Source organism: Camellia sinensis, chromosome 6 (genome assembly GCF_055761805.1).
Source record: "Camellia sinensis isolate YWXY chromosome 6, ASM5576180v1, whole genome shotgun sequence".
NCBI lineage: Eukaryota > Viridiplantae > Streptophyta > Magnoliopsida > Ericales > Theaceae > Camellia > Camellia sinensis.
The window spans coordinates 47,694,780-47,711,680 of record NC_138966.1 but is presented as its reverse complement, the minus strand read 5'-3'; the positions used below and the strand labels follow the sequence as shown (position 1 = coordinate 47,711,680).

The following is a 16,901-nucleotide window of genomic DNA, read 5'->3' as shown; positions in this document are numbered from 1 at the left end:
ATCATTGGTAAATAGGACAAATTACATATACTTCCCTTGAAGTTTGGCTAAATCACAGATATTCTCCTACGGTTTCGAAAATTATATCCCGTCCCCTTAGTTTTGTAATTTCATAACAATTTATCTCCTGAGATTTAAATTTCATAACAAATTACCCCCTAATTTGTTATGCAAATATAACATTTAAAGAGAAATTTATAATTTTTTAAATTAAAAAGAAGTATTTATAATTTAGCCAAACCTCGAAGGGTACATGTACTTTGCCCAAAAAGGTATGTGAAAATGCTTAAATAAATCCAATAATGATGAAAATACATAGAACAGCAAGAGGTATAGTTAGGCGGTGTTTGGGAATAGCTGGTATAAGCTATTTTAGCCACTTGGGGAGAAAAAGTCAAAAAGCCTCACTGTTGCTGAGGCCGAAATTGCGGGGAGCTTCTATATGCACACACATAATACCCTCAATGCACACACTTAATGAAGGAGGTGTGTTGAAAGTGTAGTAAGGAGAGATGTGTAGAGAGTGGATGTTGTGTGTGTAAATAGAAGCTCCCGAAATTGCGGTGTTCAACTGGTAAGCAACTGAGGGTAAAAAGACCATTTTACCTTTGGAATATTTCACCAAGTCATAACTCTCCAGCAGCACGTTTGAGAAACAACTCTCATCTCTCCAGCACCGACCCACTAGAAGTCGGTTGAAGAAGTTCAATAGATCTCTCTTCAGCAGATCTCTCTCAGGCAGATCACACAGCCGACTCTCTTTGTCACCAACCGTCGAAGACTTGTGATAGGTAAATGAATTGACCCGATTTCTGTTCTTCTTCTTGCTTTTTCCGACTCATTGTTGTTGGTTTTTCATTCCGTTGTTTCAGATCGCACTGTATTTTGGGCCCTATTGATGGTATTTCGTTGTAGAATTACCGATCTGGACATATATATATTTTAGTTCGAAATTTGCTGTTTCAATTGTTATGGGACTCAAAATTTCGGCAAAACAACCTAGAGAATCTGTTGTTATCCCCCTCAAATAGATTTTGCTCCTGCTATTTTTTTTTTAATATTTTTTTTTTCAAAATCTGTTGTGCATTTATAAATTTTTATTTTTTTCAAAATCTGTTCTTCAAACATGGATGCTTCTTACAATTTAATAACTTTCTTATGAGTACAAAATATAAATTAACAGTTTCCAAAAATATTAAATTTAATATACAACTTTTCAATAAAATAATCCAATAATCTAATAAAAAAATTCAATCCATCTTTACAAACGCAAAAACAAAAATAACCAAAAAAAATGTAAAAATAGTCACTTCCCAAACCAGGCTTTAATGAGATTAATAGCGAAACATGATAATAAAAATTTTACTCTTTTTTTCTTTACCACTAGTATTTCTTTTCATTTTGTTAATTTTTTTTTCTCCCAAAGTCCAAATAACAAATTAAAACTTCGTTTGTTTTTTGCCTTTTAGCGTTTAGGGTCTTTAATATATCCATTACAATTACCAACATCTAATAGACAAGGATCACACTTTTAAGAAGAAAAAAATTAAAATATAGACAAAGCTAGAGAGCGAAAACCACCATCAAAAGAAGTAGTTACTCGAAAGAAGAAACGAAAAAAAAGACCATCCAGCAACTGAAATAAGAACAACTGGGATGCCGGTTACAGCTTGCCAAAACAACCGTACTCACCAAGACGGTAAGAGCAAAGCTTCTCCAATAGAAGAGAATGTGTAGGGTTTTTTTTTTTTTTTTTCTTAATCCTATTATTCATTAATTAAATATATGACAATCTAAGATTGATGTAATAGAAGAAAGTTGAAAAAGGACAATGTGAATGGATGTAAATTATTTTTATTATTATTATTATTATTATTATTATTATTATTATTATTATTATTATTATTATTATTTATTTGAATTACCACCAATGTTTCATAAAACTAAATTAACATCCTTTTTGTGAAACTTAAGGAATTACTGATCCAATTTATTTATTTATTTATTTATTTTTTTGGGTTGTTGAGAAAGTAGTAATATTATAAAACATTATATGGGGTTAATGTTTACATACCTAACCAATTTTGGGCTGATTTAATTACAAACTTGATACTTTAGAAATACATGGAGTCTCCAAATATATATATTAATATCTATAATAATTGTAGCTACATTCCATTATAGATCACATTCACCGTTTGGGAAGTGGTTTTGTGGGGTTTTTTTTGGCTATTTTAGTCACAAAAGATAAAATAAGCTATTTTAGCCACAACAAACAAAACATCACATCCAACCCATAATCATTACACTCTTCTTTCACAAAAAAAGTCAAATAGCCAAAAAGTCCTTCCCAAACCAAGCTTTTTAGCCTAGGCTAAAATATCCAAAAAGACAATCCACTTTCCAAACCAACAGTGTTTATCAAAATTTGACAATTTGTGAGTATTAACACCCTAATTAGAGTATCTCAAACCTACTAGGCATATAATGTTTGTAAGTCAAAATATCTAGTATGACTCACTTTTTTCAACTCTAATGCACTAAGCATAGGATTATGCATTTTAATTTAACTCACATTCACTAGTTATATGTAGCTAGCCTTCAAGGTTAGACAAAATGTATTTAATCATTAGGATCATTTACCTCAATCTTTGTTGCTGATGTGACATTCTATATAAAGTTAATAGTATTTGGATGAATAGCTAAAATAAAGAGTAAGGTTGGGATAGAAACATAAAATAGTTGACAGGAAAATAAAATGTATACTTTATAATAACGTTTAGATAAATAAAATGTCTATTACCATGGGGGATGCTTAGTAGGTGGCGAGTGGCATATCATTTAAAATTATCAAGATTCTCTTCATACATTGGCCGAAAAAAGTTTAGAGGTGGTTGGGGAGTATATGGATTGGTTTGGTACAATTTATTATAAATTAAAAATTGATAATAAAAAAAAGTAAAAATTAAAATTATTTTTATTCAATTTTTAAATAATTATTTTTAAAATAAAAATTTAAATTATTTTTAGATAATAAATTATAAACAAAAATTACACTAAACAATTTAACACAAATTCTAAAATAAAAATAAAATATAAATAATTCATCAAAGTAATATCCAGAGTAGGATATTGCTTAAGCTGATTAATAAAATTTGTAATCAAATATGGGATTGTGAGTACATAGACTAACCATCTCAATCAAATATCATAAGGAAAAAGCCTCCGACCCCCAGTGGGGGTACTGGGGGTCGCGTGTGATTGGTGCAAAAAAAAAAAAACTGTTATTTATTTATTTTTTTTCAGCCAATGGGGAGGCGACACCTCACTGGGGGTTGTTAGTGGGGGTCGCCCCACTGATAGGAATGGCAACGGGGCGGGGCCGGGGATCACCCTCCCCGTCCCCGATCCCCAATTGTGAAAATCTCCTCGGACCCGGCCCCGATCCCCGACGGGGAACCTACCACCCTCCCCATCCCAGCCCCCTACCGGGGATCGGATTTCCCCGACCCCGAAAATTTCCCGCCCCCAAATTTGTTTCAACACCCCCATCATCATCAACAACAACAACAACAACAGAATCATCATCATCGACAACGTCAACCGAATCATCAACACCAACATCAACATATCAACAAAAATATCAACAGATTATAAACAAAAAATAAAAAAAATGGACAGATACACAAACAGATAAAAAAATGGACACAAACAGATTTGAGATCTATGTCACAGAGAGAGAGAGAGAGAGAGAGAGAGAGAGAGAGATCTGTGTCACAAACAGATCTGCGATCTGCCTCCGACGCCGACGCTTCCCCCTGTACACGATCGGACTGCTTCCCTCCGACGTCGACTGCCTCCAACGCCGACTGTCCCTTCGTTTGCCTCTGACGCCGACTGTCCTTTCGATCTACTGAAAGAGAGAGAGAGAGGGAAGATAGAATAGAGAGAGACGAAGTGGAGAGAGAGAGGGGGTCGGGGCCAGAGAGAACGATAGAGTTAAGAGAGAGAGAGAGTAGAGTTAGAAAGGGATTAGAGAGTGAGATCACAGATATATTATATATATATATGCATATAATTAAGGGGTTTATTATATATATACATATAAAGGGTATAAATGTAATTTTATTTCGGGGATACTCGGGGACGGGGCCGGGCCGGGGCTTGAACACTGATCACCGTCCCTGGCCCGAAACAGATCGGGGATTGATTTTCAAATACCGTCTTCTCCCCGTCGGGGGTATTTTTCGGAGAAAAATCGCGTAAATCGGGATCGGGATCGGGATCCCCGCCGGGGCGGTTTTAAATTGCCATCCCTACTCACTGGGGGTCGGTAGCACGGCTCATATTATAATTCTATTAATCAAACATGTCCTTAACTTTTGACTATTGTATCCTTAATTTTGGTAGAATTAAATACCATTCATCTTAAAAAAAAAAAAAACTCCAAAATTATTTTAGAGAATACGAACGCGTAATTAAAATCTAATAAAGGCATATAGTTATCCCTCCCCCCACCCCAACCCCAAAAAAAAAAAGGCATTTATAACAAAATAAATGTTGAATTTTTTATTTGGTCAATTTAAACCCTATGTATGAATGCCTAAGGAATAATCATTCAATGTCATCTCATTCTAATTAATCAAATAATAAGAGTTCATGAAAAAAAATATTATATGTGAAATAAAATGATGTTATATAATATATATGTTCTATTTGATAATATTTATAAGTTACTTTTTCAGTTTATTGGTTTTTCTAAAAAAATTAAATTAAATTAATGGTGTTTGGTTGAAATTTTTATTTGAATTTAACCGTCTAAAGATAAAATTTTAAAAACAGAGGTGATTTTTTTAATCCATAAATCAGCTCTCCCAACACCTACTTAAATTACATTTTTTTGATATAATTTTATCATTTTATCATTCAAATCGTGCCTGGCCTTTCCTACAGGGGAACATATCACAAGCAGAGTGGGTGAGCCATAATTAATGAATTAGTGTTGGGCAAAACATTTCCTACACCAATCTCACCTGCAAGATGCCCAATTCAGGAAAACCTCCAACCGACTAATAAATCAGTACATTACCTTAAAAAAATTATTTTGTTAAAAGAATTTAAAATCATTTAGTATATACATTTCCTGCAGAAAGAAATAATCATTTTAAAAGTCAACAGAAAGCTAATATTAATTACCTGAAAATTTGATTTTTTTAAAAAAAAAGTCTCGATTTTTTTTTAAAAAATTTGATAATCATTCTAAAAGATCTTAAAATCATTTGATAATCATTTTAAAAGACCCTGAAAGAGCTTATCCTGAAATTTTGATTTTTAAAATTTGATAATCATTTTACAAGTCAATAGAAAACTAATATTTTGTTAAAAAATTCAAATGTAAAATTAATTAAATCTTACTTTTGGTCAATTATATCATAAGAAAGTTGAATGGATTAGTGATTTAATCCATTGAAAAGAATTTAGTTAATAAGTTGAATTATTCATGTTTTATTAACAAATTTACAATTAAAAATATTAGAAGGGTATTTTTTTCACTTTTTATTTAGTACTTGAGCTTCAATTATTTTGATTATTTTGTTACCGTAAATTTTGTTATACATTTTAAGTAAATTTTAATAATTATATATAAAAGTAACATTTTCATTAAGCAGATTCAAATATAAATAAAACAAATTACCTAATATTTTGCTCATAATTTTTATTTTATTTTCTTCTTAAATAAAAATTATTTTCTTCTTAAATGCATGAGAGTATTGAGTACGTCTATATTCTCTCTCTCTCACTTTCTATATATATATATATCGCATGTTGCTACTGTCTCTCACTAACCTCGCCCATACCTCCAATCTCTCTCTCTCTCTCTCTCTCTCTCTCTATAGTAGCAACGTGGGTGGGTTTTTCAACTTAGATGCCTTGTGTCCCAGCTCCGCCAGTTGCAGTCCGCGTCACTCGCGGTGTCGGTGGGTGGGTTTTTCAACTTTGACGCCCTGTGTCTCAGCTCTGCCAGTTGCAGACCGCGTCACTCGCAGTGTCACCTCAGCCACCAGCCTCAACCATTGCCCATCTTTCGAATCTTCTTTGTTCTTCAATGAATCTAAGGGTAAGCATTCTTTTCCTTTCTTTATTTTTTCCTTTATTTATTATTATTATTTTTTTTGTGAATCTTGATTTGCTGATTGTTACTCACTGCATTTTTTTTTTTAAAAAAGAAAAGAAAATAAGACTTTGTTGAATGTTTGAATTTTAAGTCTTATTTTCTTTTTATTTTTTTTTAAAAAAAAAAGCAGTGAGCAACAATCAGCAAATCGAGATACACAAAAACAAAAAAAAAAAAGAAAGGAAAAGAATGCTTACCCTCAGATTCATTGAAGAACGAAGAAGATTCGAAAGATGGGCAATGGTTGAGGCTGGCGGCTGAGGCGACACTGCGAGTGATGCAGTTTGCAACTGGCGGAGCTGGAACACAGGGCGTCTAAGTTGAAAAACCCACCCACTGCTACCGCGAGTGACGCGGACTGCAACTGGGGGAGTTGGGACACAGGGTGTCTAAGTTGGAAAACCCACCCACCTTGCTACTATATAGATTGGAGGTATGGGTGAGGTTAGTGAGAGACAGTAGCAACATACGATATGTATATATATATATATATATATATATAGAAAGCGAGAGAGAACATAGACGTACTCAATACTCTCATGCATTTAAGAAGAAAATAATTTTTATTTAAGAAAAGAAAATAAAAATTATGAGCAAAATATTAGGTAGTTCGTTTTATTTATATTTGAATGTGCTTAATGAAAATGTTACTTTTATATATAATTATTAAAATTTACTTAAATGTATAAGAAAATTTACAGTAAAAAAATAATCAAAATAATTGAAGCTCAAGTACTAAATAAAAAGTGAAAAAAAAATCACCCTTCTAATATTTTTAATTGTAAATTTGCCAAGAAAACATGAGTAATTCAACTTATTAGCTAAATTCTTTTCAATGCATTAAATCACTAATCCATTCAACTTTCTTATGATATAGTTGACCAAAAGTAAGATTTAATTAATTTTACATTTGAATTTTTTAACAAAATATTAGTTTTCTATTGACTTTTAAAATGATTATCAAATTTTAAAAATCAAATTTTCAGGATAATGTCTTTTAAAATGATTATCAAATGATTATAAGGTCTTTTAAAATGATTATCAATTTTTTAAAAAAAAAATTGGGATTTTTTTTAAAAAAAAATCAAATTTTCATTAATTAATATTAGTTTTCTATTGGCTTTTAAAATGATTATTTCTTTCTGCAAGAAATGTAAGCACTAAATGATTTTAAATTTTTTTTAACAAAATAATTTTTGTAAGCTAATGTACTAATTTATTAGTCGGTTGGAGGCTTTCCTAAATTGGGCATCTCGCAGGTGAGGCTGGTGTAGGAAATGTTTTGCCCAACACTAATTCATTAATTATGGCTCACCCACTCTGCTTGTGATACGTTGCCCTGTAGGAAAGGCCAGGCACGGTTTGAATGATAAAATGATAAAATTATATCAAAAAAATGTAATTTAAGTAGGTGTTGGGAAAGTTGATTTATTGACTAAAAAAATCACCTTTGTTTTTAAAATTTTATCTTTAGACAGTTAAATTCAAATAAAAATTTCAACCAAACACCATTGATTTTTTTTTTTAAAAAAACCAATAAACTGAAAAAGTAACTTATAAATACTATTAAATAGAACATATATATTATATAACATCATTTTATTTCACATATAATATTTTTTTTATGAACTCTTATTATTGAATAAATTAGAATGAGATGACATTGAATGATTATTCCTTAGGCATTCATACATAGGGTTTAAATTGACCAAATAAAAAATTGAAGATTTATTTTGTTATAAATGCTTCTTTTTTTTTTTTTTGGGGGGGGGGGAGGCAGGGATAACTATATGCCTTTATTATATTTTAATTATGTGTTCGAATTCTCTAAAATAATTTTGGAGTTTATTTTTTTTTAAAGATGAATGGTATTTAATTTTACAAAAATTGAAGATACAATAGTCAACAGTTAAGGACATGTTTGATTTATAGAATTATAATATTTGATTGAGATGGTTAGTCTATGTACTCACAATCCCATATTTGATTGCAAATTTTATTAATTAGCTTATATGTATGGCGAACATTCAATCCAACAAAATTGACAAAATTTTAATACTGAGAGAATTTAAGAATCATAATTTCATGTATGAAAGAAAAAAAAAATGAATACATAATAAATGTTTATCTCTCTAATCTAATTTGATAACTAATCGTACACTAATTCAAGAGATTATTAATCATTTCATTATTAATTATGCTAATCAAATAAGACCTAAGAGTATAGCAACCATACAAATAATCACTATAACATCACTTTTAAAAAAAATATATATCCTCAAAAAAATCTCAACTTTTAGAGTATTAGGCTAATTACTCAAACCCAACTTTTGGACTATTAAGCAAATTCTACATTGTAAATTTGTCACAATTAACCCAATTTTCTTACATAACCTTCAAATATTGTTTTATTATATAATTTTTAATACGGTGAATTTTCCATTATTACTGTGAAAAAAAAAAAAAGTTGCAGAAGTTCAAACAGACGGATTAAATTTGTAACTTTACTCATTATGCATAAATTTAAAATATGTTGCAATAATTAGTTGCTAATGTATGTACCTTTTTATCTTAAATATTTAGTATTAAATATATACTAACATATTACTCGTACTATGCACGAGATAAAATAATATATTATTTAATAGAAATATGATAATTATATATAATTTTTTTTTATATAACGTAAAATAAAAGTTAAATGGAAGCTAACAAATTGGAATCTTCTTAATTGTTTAAGATTAAGAAAATCAAAAAAATTAGTATGAGATATTGATCATGAGACTTCTCACTAAAAATCTCATTTTGCTTATAAAAATTGGAGCATAAGATTCACTTTATATAAGTGAAACAATTCACTTTTTCTTTTCTTTTCTCGATGTGAGATTATAAAATAAAGATTAAATGGAAGCTAGCCAATGGGGATTTTCTTAATTGTTTAAAAGTTAACAATTATTTGGGAGGGAAGTTTATTTCGAATCAAGTAATCTTAGCCGTTTAATGTGTAATTTAATTTATTTTGAATCATACAAATTTAACCAATATATTTTAATAAAACCGCTAAAATCTCAGATAAACTAACGAATTAGTCAAACCGAAAACAGTTCACCTATCGGCTAGGTCAAAGGACCAACCAGTTTATACAAAAATTAATTAATTAAAACTTTTAAATTTTATTTTAATTTTAAAATTTAAACTGTCTTGAATTGAAATATACACAATACTACAATATTAAATGGGAGCATAAGGTTTATATAGTGAAACAACTCATTTTTCCCTCATTTTCCTAAGGTGAGATTGTAAAATAAAAGTCAATAGTTGTTTGGACGAGAAGTTCATTTCTAATCAAGCAATCTCAGTCGTTCAATTTTTAATAAGGTCAATCTTAATTTATTTCAAATCAAACAAATCTAAGCAATATATTTTGATAAAATAGCTAAAATCGTGGTTAAATCAGTGAATCAATCAAATCGAAAACGATTTAGCCTAGTCGGCTAAGTCAAAAGACCAACCAATTTATAGCAAAATTAATTAATTAAAACCTTTAATTTTTATTTTAAAATTTAAACCATCTTGAACTGAAATATGCATGATACTATAATATTGAATGAGAGTATAAGATTCACTTTATATATGTGAAACAACTCACTTTTTATTTCTTTTCTCGATGTGGGATTGTAATTATAGCGATTCAGGTTTTACCCCGACCTTTGTTATGTTCCGGACTCGGGTTCCGTGGTTGTATGTTGTTGTCCTTGTATTGTTTCCTCCATTTAATTCTTTGAATTTGAGTTTTGGGACTGGTTGGGTGAGTTTGGAACAGGTTAGTTGTGAGCTGTTACAAATGGTTTCTGCCCAGGTTTTGGCTTTTTCGCTCAAGCAAGGCTTTTCGCGCTCGAGTGAGCCTTGAGATTTGCTTCTTGCGCTCGAGTGAGGGTTCTTGCGCTCGAGCGAGTATTGAGAGTCCTCAGGTTTCTTTCTTGGACGCAGCTTTCACTCGAGCGAGCACTCTTGCGCTCAAGCGAGTTGTATGTTATTTGTTCCTTCACTCGAGCGAGAACTCTTGCGCTTGAGCATGCGTCTGCGTTGGTATCAGACCTGAAGCTTCGCATTGTGTGCTCGAGCAACGCTTTTTGCGCTCGAGCGAGGCCACTTGTTGAGTTTGGTCGCTCGAGCGACAACACCTTCGCTCGAGCGAGCCTCGCATACATTAATTCGCTGCAGAGACGAATTACACCATTTTTGACCTTCTCCTTTCTTCAAAACCCTAGATCGGCAGCTCCTCTCTCTAAAACACTCTCTCTCTCTACAAACACTCCATGTCCTATGGTCATTCTACCTTACTTTCTTTGTTAAAAAGCTAGAGCATTGCATGGGTTTCCTTTTTATTCAAAAAATGTGTGATTTGGAGCATCTTTGGGTTTCTCTCTTCTTCTTCTTGGAGTTTCTACACTTGAGGTAGGGATAATCTACTCTCCAATATGAGTTTTAACCTTGATATTTGTTATTTGGTATAAATGGTGGGTTTTGGACAGTTTGGGTGAAGTTAGGGTTTGAGATTTGAAGTTGTAAAAGAGGGGTTTTCTATTGTGGGTTCCATATGGGTATGAGAGGCCTTGAACACGTTATTGCTTGGGTAATATTGGTGAAATTTGGTCTTGGGTGCAATGTATGTTAAAGGGGGAGATTTGCCCTAATATGAATGAAATAAGTTATTGGTATAACTAATGAAATTGGCTTGGAAATTATGGAATTGAAGGAACATGTGATTAAATGGTGTAGTTGGATTAATAAATCACTCGCCTATGAAAAAGTTGATAAATTATCTGTTGATAGATTTATTTATCTGTTTAGAAATATCTGTTTTTGGCTATCGGTAGATGATAGATATGATTGTTGTAGAAAATGCATGATGATTAGGTGAATTGAAACTAATCAATTGGATTATGTCATTGAATATGACGGTTGGATTAAACCATTGAATATGTGATTTATGTAGTCATTGTATATGAAAACGTGTTTAAATACATTGTATATGTATCTTTGTTTGGGAGGAGATAGGGGATGCACTCCATTGTGTGGGAGGAGATAGGGGATGGACTCTATTGATAATTAAGTTGGCCGGCATGTCCATGGTGAAAGTTTCGAAATCTTATATGTTTATGGATGCCGGTGCCCTCGGACGTGGTTCTGTAAAATGGCAAGAAATAGAAGTGTTGGATTGTTAAATGTATTGAATTGTGAACCATTAAGTTGTAGTATCATTTTGGTTGTTTGATAATAATGAATTTACCCGGAATGGATAAGTGGAAATGAATTGAGATATTAATTATCTATATCGGTTATCTATGTCGAATGAACTTGAAAAAAATATGTAATAGTTAAGAATATCTCACATTTATTCGATGCTTATGTCTTAGTTAATTCTTATATGTTGTTTAGCATATCTCTACTGGGCTTTGGCTCACCCTACTTGGGACACCATTTTCAGGTACAGGTGATATGCCACCTCCAAGGACATAGCTTGGGAGGTTGAGGGGTTGAAGGCTCCATTTTGTATATTTTGTTTGGTGTGCAACGTAAAATTTCAAGCCGAGGGCTTTATATGTGAAAGGGTTAGAACTCTTCTTTTGTTGTAATCAAGTGATAACTTGGAAAGCTGTAAGCTCATAGGGCATTATTTTGTTGTTATCAATCATGAACATGTAATGTACGCAATATTTTTTGTAAAGAAGACTCTGATGAATGAAAATGTAATATTTCTACTATGCTTATAGACTTTATGAATGGTTGATTTGTGTACATTTTGTATATTTTGTTTGGTGTGCAACGTAAAATTTCAAGCCGAGGGCTTTATATGTGAAAGGGTTAGAACTCTTCTTTTGTTGTAACCAAGTGATAACTTGGAAAGCTGTAAGCCCATAGGGCATTATTTTGTTGTTATCAATCATGAACATGTAATGTACGCAATACTTTTTGTAAAGAAGACTCTGATGAATGAAAATGTAATATTTCTACTATGCTTATAGACTTTATGAATGGTTGATTTGTGTAATATTTTGAGAGCGTCACAGTAATTATTTTAAAGTTAAATATTATGAGAGTTTAAAAATCTCATACAAAATTATTTTTAAAATCAAAATTATGTGGATTGTAAAATAAAAATTAAATAGAAGCTAGTCAATGTGAATTTTCTTAATTGTTTAAAATTAAGAACATCAAAAAAATGAGTATGAGATATTGATCATAGGGTTTCTCACTAAAAATCTCATTTTTCTTATATAAATGGGAGCATAAGATTCACTTTATGTAAGTGAAACAATTGAATTTTTCTTTCTTTTTCTGATGTGGGATTGTAAAATAAAAAGTAAATGAAAGCTAGCTAACAGTAATTTTTTTGATTGTTTAAACTTAAGAAAATTCAATAATTTTAGAATAAGGGTTTGGAGCTCCTAGAAGGCTTCTCCTTAAAAAACCTCATTTTCCTTATATAATATATAGATAGATAGTGAAACAAACTTTAGTTTTTCTTCATCTTCCGATGTGAGATTATAAAACAGATCATAAACTAATTAGAATTTTATTTTTATATGGTTAAATGGAAGTTAGCCAATGGAATTTTATTTAATTGTTTAAAATTAATAAAATCAATATGAGAAATCGCGATTAAACTGGTGAATCGGTCAAACCCAAAATGGTTAGCCTAATTAGTTAGGTTAAATGGCGAACTAACTTATGCAAAAATTAATTAATTAAAATTTTTAAATGTTATTTTTATTTTAAAATTTAAACTGTTTTGAATTAAAGTAGACACAATACTACACTATTAAGATTTACCTTATATAAGTGAAATAACTCACTTTTTTTGTAACGCCCTCAAAATACAGTATAAGACAACCATTCACATAATCCACAAACATAAGAGAAATAATATATTTTCATTCATCAGAGTCTTTTTTTTTTTTACACCAGTTATCACATGCATTACATTTTCATTGATATTCATCCTGAAACTATAGCATGTAATTCTAACTTCTAATGACAAAAGAAATGCCCTACGGGCTTACATCTTTCCAAGCTATAGCTTAGGTGCAACAAAAGAAGAGTTCTAACTCTATTACGAATTGAGTCCTCAGCTTGAGTTTACATTTGTGCAGGGAGCCAATATTCCGGCAAGCTCGTACTCCTTTCTTCCGAGCTCCGTTACTGTCCGATCTCCTGCGAGCAAATAACGATGAGCTACCCGGCGGTGTGTGGCTGGAAAATCCCTCCGACGATCAAGTTAGAGCACACACAGGGGATAGATAGAGAGAAGGGAGAGTGTTGAGTGTTTAGTGTATGTCTCACCAAATGTTCATCTGCCGCGTATGGGGGGCGCAGTCATGCTTATATACCTTCTGCGCCCCAAATCTACTCCCAGTGATCTCTCAACACGTGGCACTGCTATCCCATCTGTCAGCATAAACCTTGCTGAGCACCACCTAACCCAACTGTCTGCCCATGCTCCTGGGAGCTCGGCAGCCGGGCAGTATCATCTCGGCCATCATCTGCCATGCTGCGCTTCATGCCCAAGTACTCCAACAGCTAAGCTCAGATGAGGACCGGACTCGGCGGCATCTCGGCAAAGCTGAGCTCGGGACTACTCACAGTTGTCTGCGGTCAACCTACCTACCGAGCAAATAGGTACCTCGGTCCAACCTTTGCCTTTCCTGGCGATGGACTTTTCACTTGACCGGCTTCGCAACCACGGATCCTTGCAGCTTGATCAATCAACGTGCTGCCTTAATCGAGCAGCTTCCATCAAGGCCGGGCCACACAACTTGACCCAACACCTGTTCGGCCCAAATCTGTCTGGCACAACACTGTCCGGCCCAAATCTGTCTGGCCCAGATCTTTCTGGCACAAATTCCATATCATTAATCTTCCTCTCAATTGCCCCTTAATTCCGTCCGCGAAAGCGTGATTGGGATTACTCACTTCGACTGGGATAACATTTCTTCGGTCTTCAGAATGCTAAATGGCGACTGGGCTAGCTAACATTACTGCAAACTTGCCCGGTTATACTCCTCGGCTAACGTCCTCTTCTTTGAAAGTAGCCCGGTTGGCTCCTCAACTCTTCAACCTGTCTCTTCAGTTCTGACGTCGCCATAATTGGGGACACGTGGCGGGCTGCCATTGGTTCTCGAGCAGCCAACTCGCCGTTTTGCCAGAATTTGAATTTAGGCGGTCTCATTTCCTCTATAAACATCCCCCCCTCATCTTCCTTGAGGTCTCATTGACTCACTACCATTCCAAGCAACCCAATGCTCTTGCCTCTCTTTTGCCATTCCCGAACTCACGCTCGAAGAAGAAGCACCCACTGCTCCATATTGGAATCTCTCCAACCCTTGTTATTTGTTATTTTCATTGATACTTCAGTCAATAAGGCAGTAGAACGTAGTTCTTAGGACATAGGACATAGAAATCATCCCAAACCTCCCACTACTCATGGTGTTCTTCATTTTTGCTGATGAACTTTCGAAGAACTGGGGCGGTCCGGGCTCCAGGACTTCGTTTGATCCAAAAAACAACCCCCGACCGAGCTAATAAAACGTTTTCCCCAACCTAAGTGAAAATCGGGGTAGGTAAAGGGTTTGGTTGATCGACCGGGCTATTATCTGGTCCGGTTTAAGGCCGGGCTCCTTGGCTAACCTTCAAAACCGAGGTGGTTTGGCACAATTTATGACTGAGCTAAAGTCAAGCTCGTTTCGCGCGACCGCGCTTCCTCTTACACTTGACAACCTTTTCCTGCAGAGTCCAAGTGGACCCCTGACCACTTCCGAGGCTCTCAAAGACCGAGCAGCCAACAATCCACAAGTCAGTGCCAAACCTCCTTAGCCGAGAAAATTTGGCCGGTCCTTCATGGGGAAATTTCGATTTCTTGTTGATACTCCGGCTGCTCTGGCTACGTTCAGGGAGGAGTACGGCATCCCGGCCGATGTCCACCTTGAACTTGCAGAAATTGAGACAACGCCATGGGGCAGGGAGGAATGCCCCTTCACCGTGCTATCAATCGTCGAAGGGGGCCTTTCGTTTCCCACTCAACCCATTGATCACCGAGTTCCTCCGCCGCACCGGGCTTGCACCAACTCAAGTGTCCACCAACACCTACCGAATAATAAATGGTGTGCACGAACTTAACAACCGGCTAGGCACAAACTTAGGCTTAGCCGAGATATTGCGACAATATACTCTCGGTCACACCGGCGATGGTCTCGCTTACTATCTTAAGATCAGGCCGGGCAAAGAAAAAATCGTGACCGGAACACCGGACAAAGACTTGCACGATGACGATTTTTTCTGGGTAACTGGTAATTACGAAACAGCCGAGGTACCGGGTTGGTTCATCAGCAAGAACTTCGGTTCCACATGTAAGCCGTGCTGTCTTGTTTGGTCAATTCGTTTTAATTATTTTGCGCTTAACCACTTTCCTGTTCCCCATGCAGCAAATCAAACCTTGCAAGCAAACTACCAATACCCCAACGCAGAAGCAATCCGGACCGTGCTCCGCTACAGCCACCGAGATTGTAACGAACTGCTCGGCTACGTGCCAACTTACAGATACTCAGCACCACGCCGGAGTAAAGTTACAGACTTTCTCCGTGCTCCAACTCCTCCCCGAGACCCAACTCTGCCAGACGTCCCGTTTATCCGGTTATCCGAAGCCGAGGAGATAGCGAAAAGGAGTCGCATCAAGAACTTGCTGACCGCGACATCGACCGAAATACCGAGCATTGTCCCCCATTCCTAAGTTGCCGGTCAATCCAGCGGCCCTGTCGTTGCCTTGGCGTCTCCAACTGCCGGGAAATCCAGGCAAGAAGCTCACCGGGCTAGCAAAAGGCCTCGCACAGATCCATCTGCCGAGCTGGTTGCCGAGCTCTCCATCGAGCAACCCACAGAAGCCGCAGACCCAACTCCAGTATGGCGGCCGCAGCTTAAGCACCGGGGAAAAGACATCCCGGCTAACGTTTCGATCAAGGGTGATAAAGAGCACCTGCTTGCCTTTGATCTCTCAAAAGCCCTACTTTTACCGAGCGATGTGGTCGCTAGCGACCACGTTCCGGACACTCGGCTTGTGAAGTCTTCAGTAAAGTCCATGGCCAGGGTAAGTCTTAATCTTTTGCTGAAATTTTTGTCAAGTGTTTGCACGGTTTCTAATTTGTCCAAGCTTTTTTGCTTGCAGGCTATCCAAAAGCAGCACCTGGTCCTGGAGCGAATCCACCGACTGTGGCAGAAGGCGAATGACACGACCGGCCAAGTCCAGAGTCTGCAGACCGAGCTCGACCGAGCAAAGTCCTCACTTCAAGTGGCCAATGCTGACAACAACAGGTTGCTCGGCCAGCTTGGGGAGGCCGAGAAGAAGAGAGACGAACTTCAGGCCGAGCTGGATGAGCTCAAGGCATCCCGGGAGAAGGAGTGTGAGGATGCCAACAACGCCGGCTTCAAAGAGGCCGAGGATAGCTATAAGAAGCAGGTCTTTGCTACTCAGGATATTTATTTCAAAGCGGGCTGGAAGTCAGCCTGCGAACATCTCGGTCAAGGCCCTGACACCGATGTCTTTGCCACTCCCCCGGTTGCCTTCCTACCGGTCTACCTCGTGCCTTATGCCAATGACGTCTTCAGCGCGTTGCAAGCTGAGGCTGAGGAGGAACTTGCCAAAGAAACAGAGGTAAATGCCGAGGAGGGA

The 16,901-nt window shown here is 35.4% G+C and overlaps 1 long non-coding RNA gene across 1 annotated transcript; it reads left to right on the top strand.

Annotated features, from left to right (window-relative positions):
- The first annotated feature begins 558 nt into the window (after positions 1–558).
- On the top strand, positions 559–11,943 carry LOC145792274 (uncharacterized). Its single transcript, XR_014331663.1, has 2 exons — positions 559–791; positions 11,667–11,943. It is a non-coding gene; the product is annotated as an uncharacterized LOC145792274 (long non-coding RNA).
- The last annotated feature ends 4,958 nt before the right edge of the window (positions 11,944–16,901 follow it).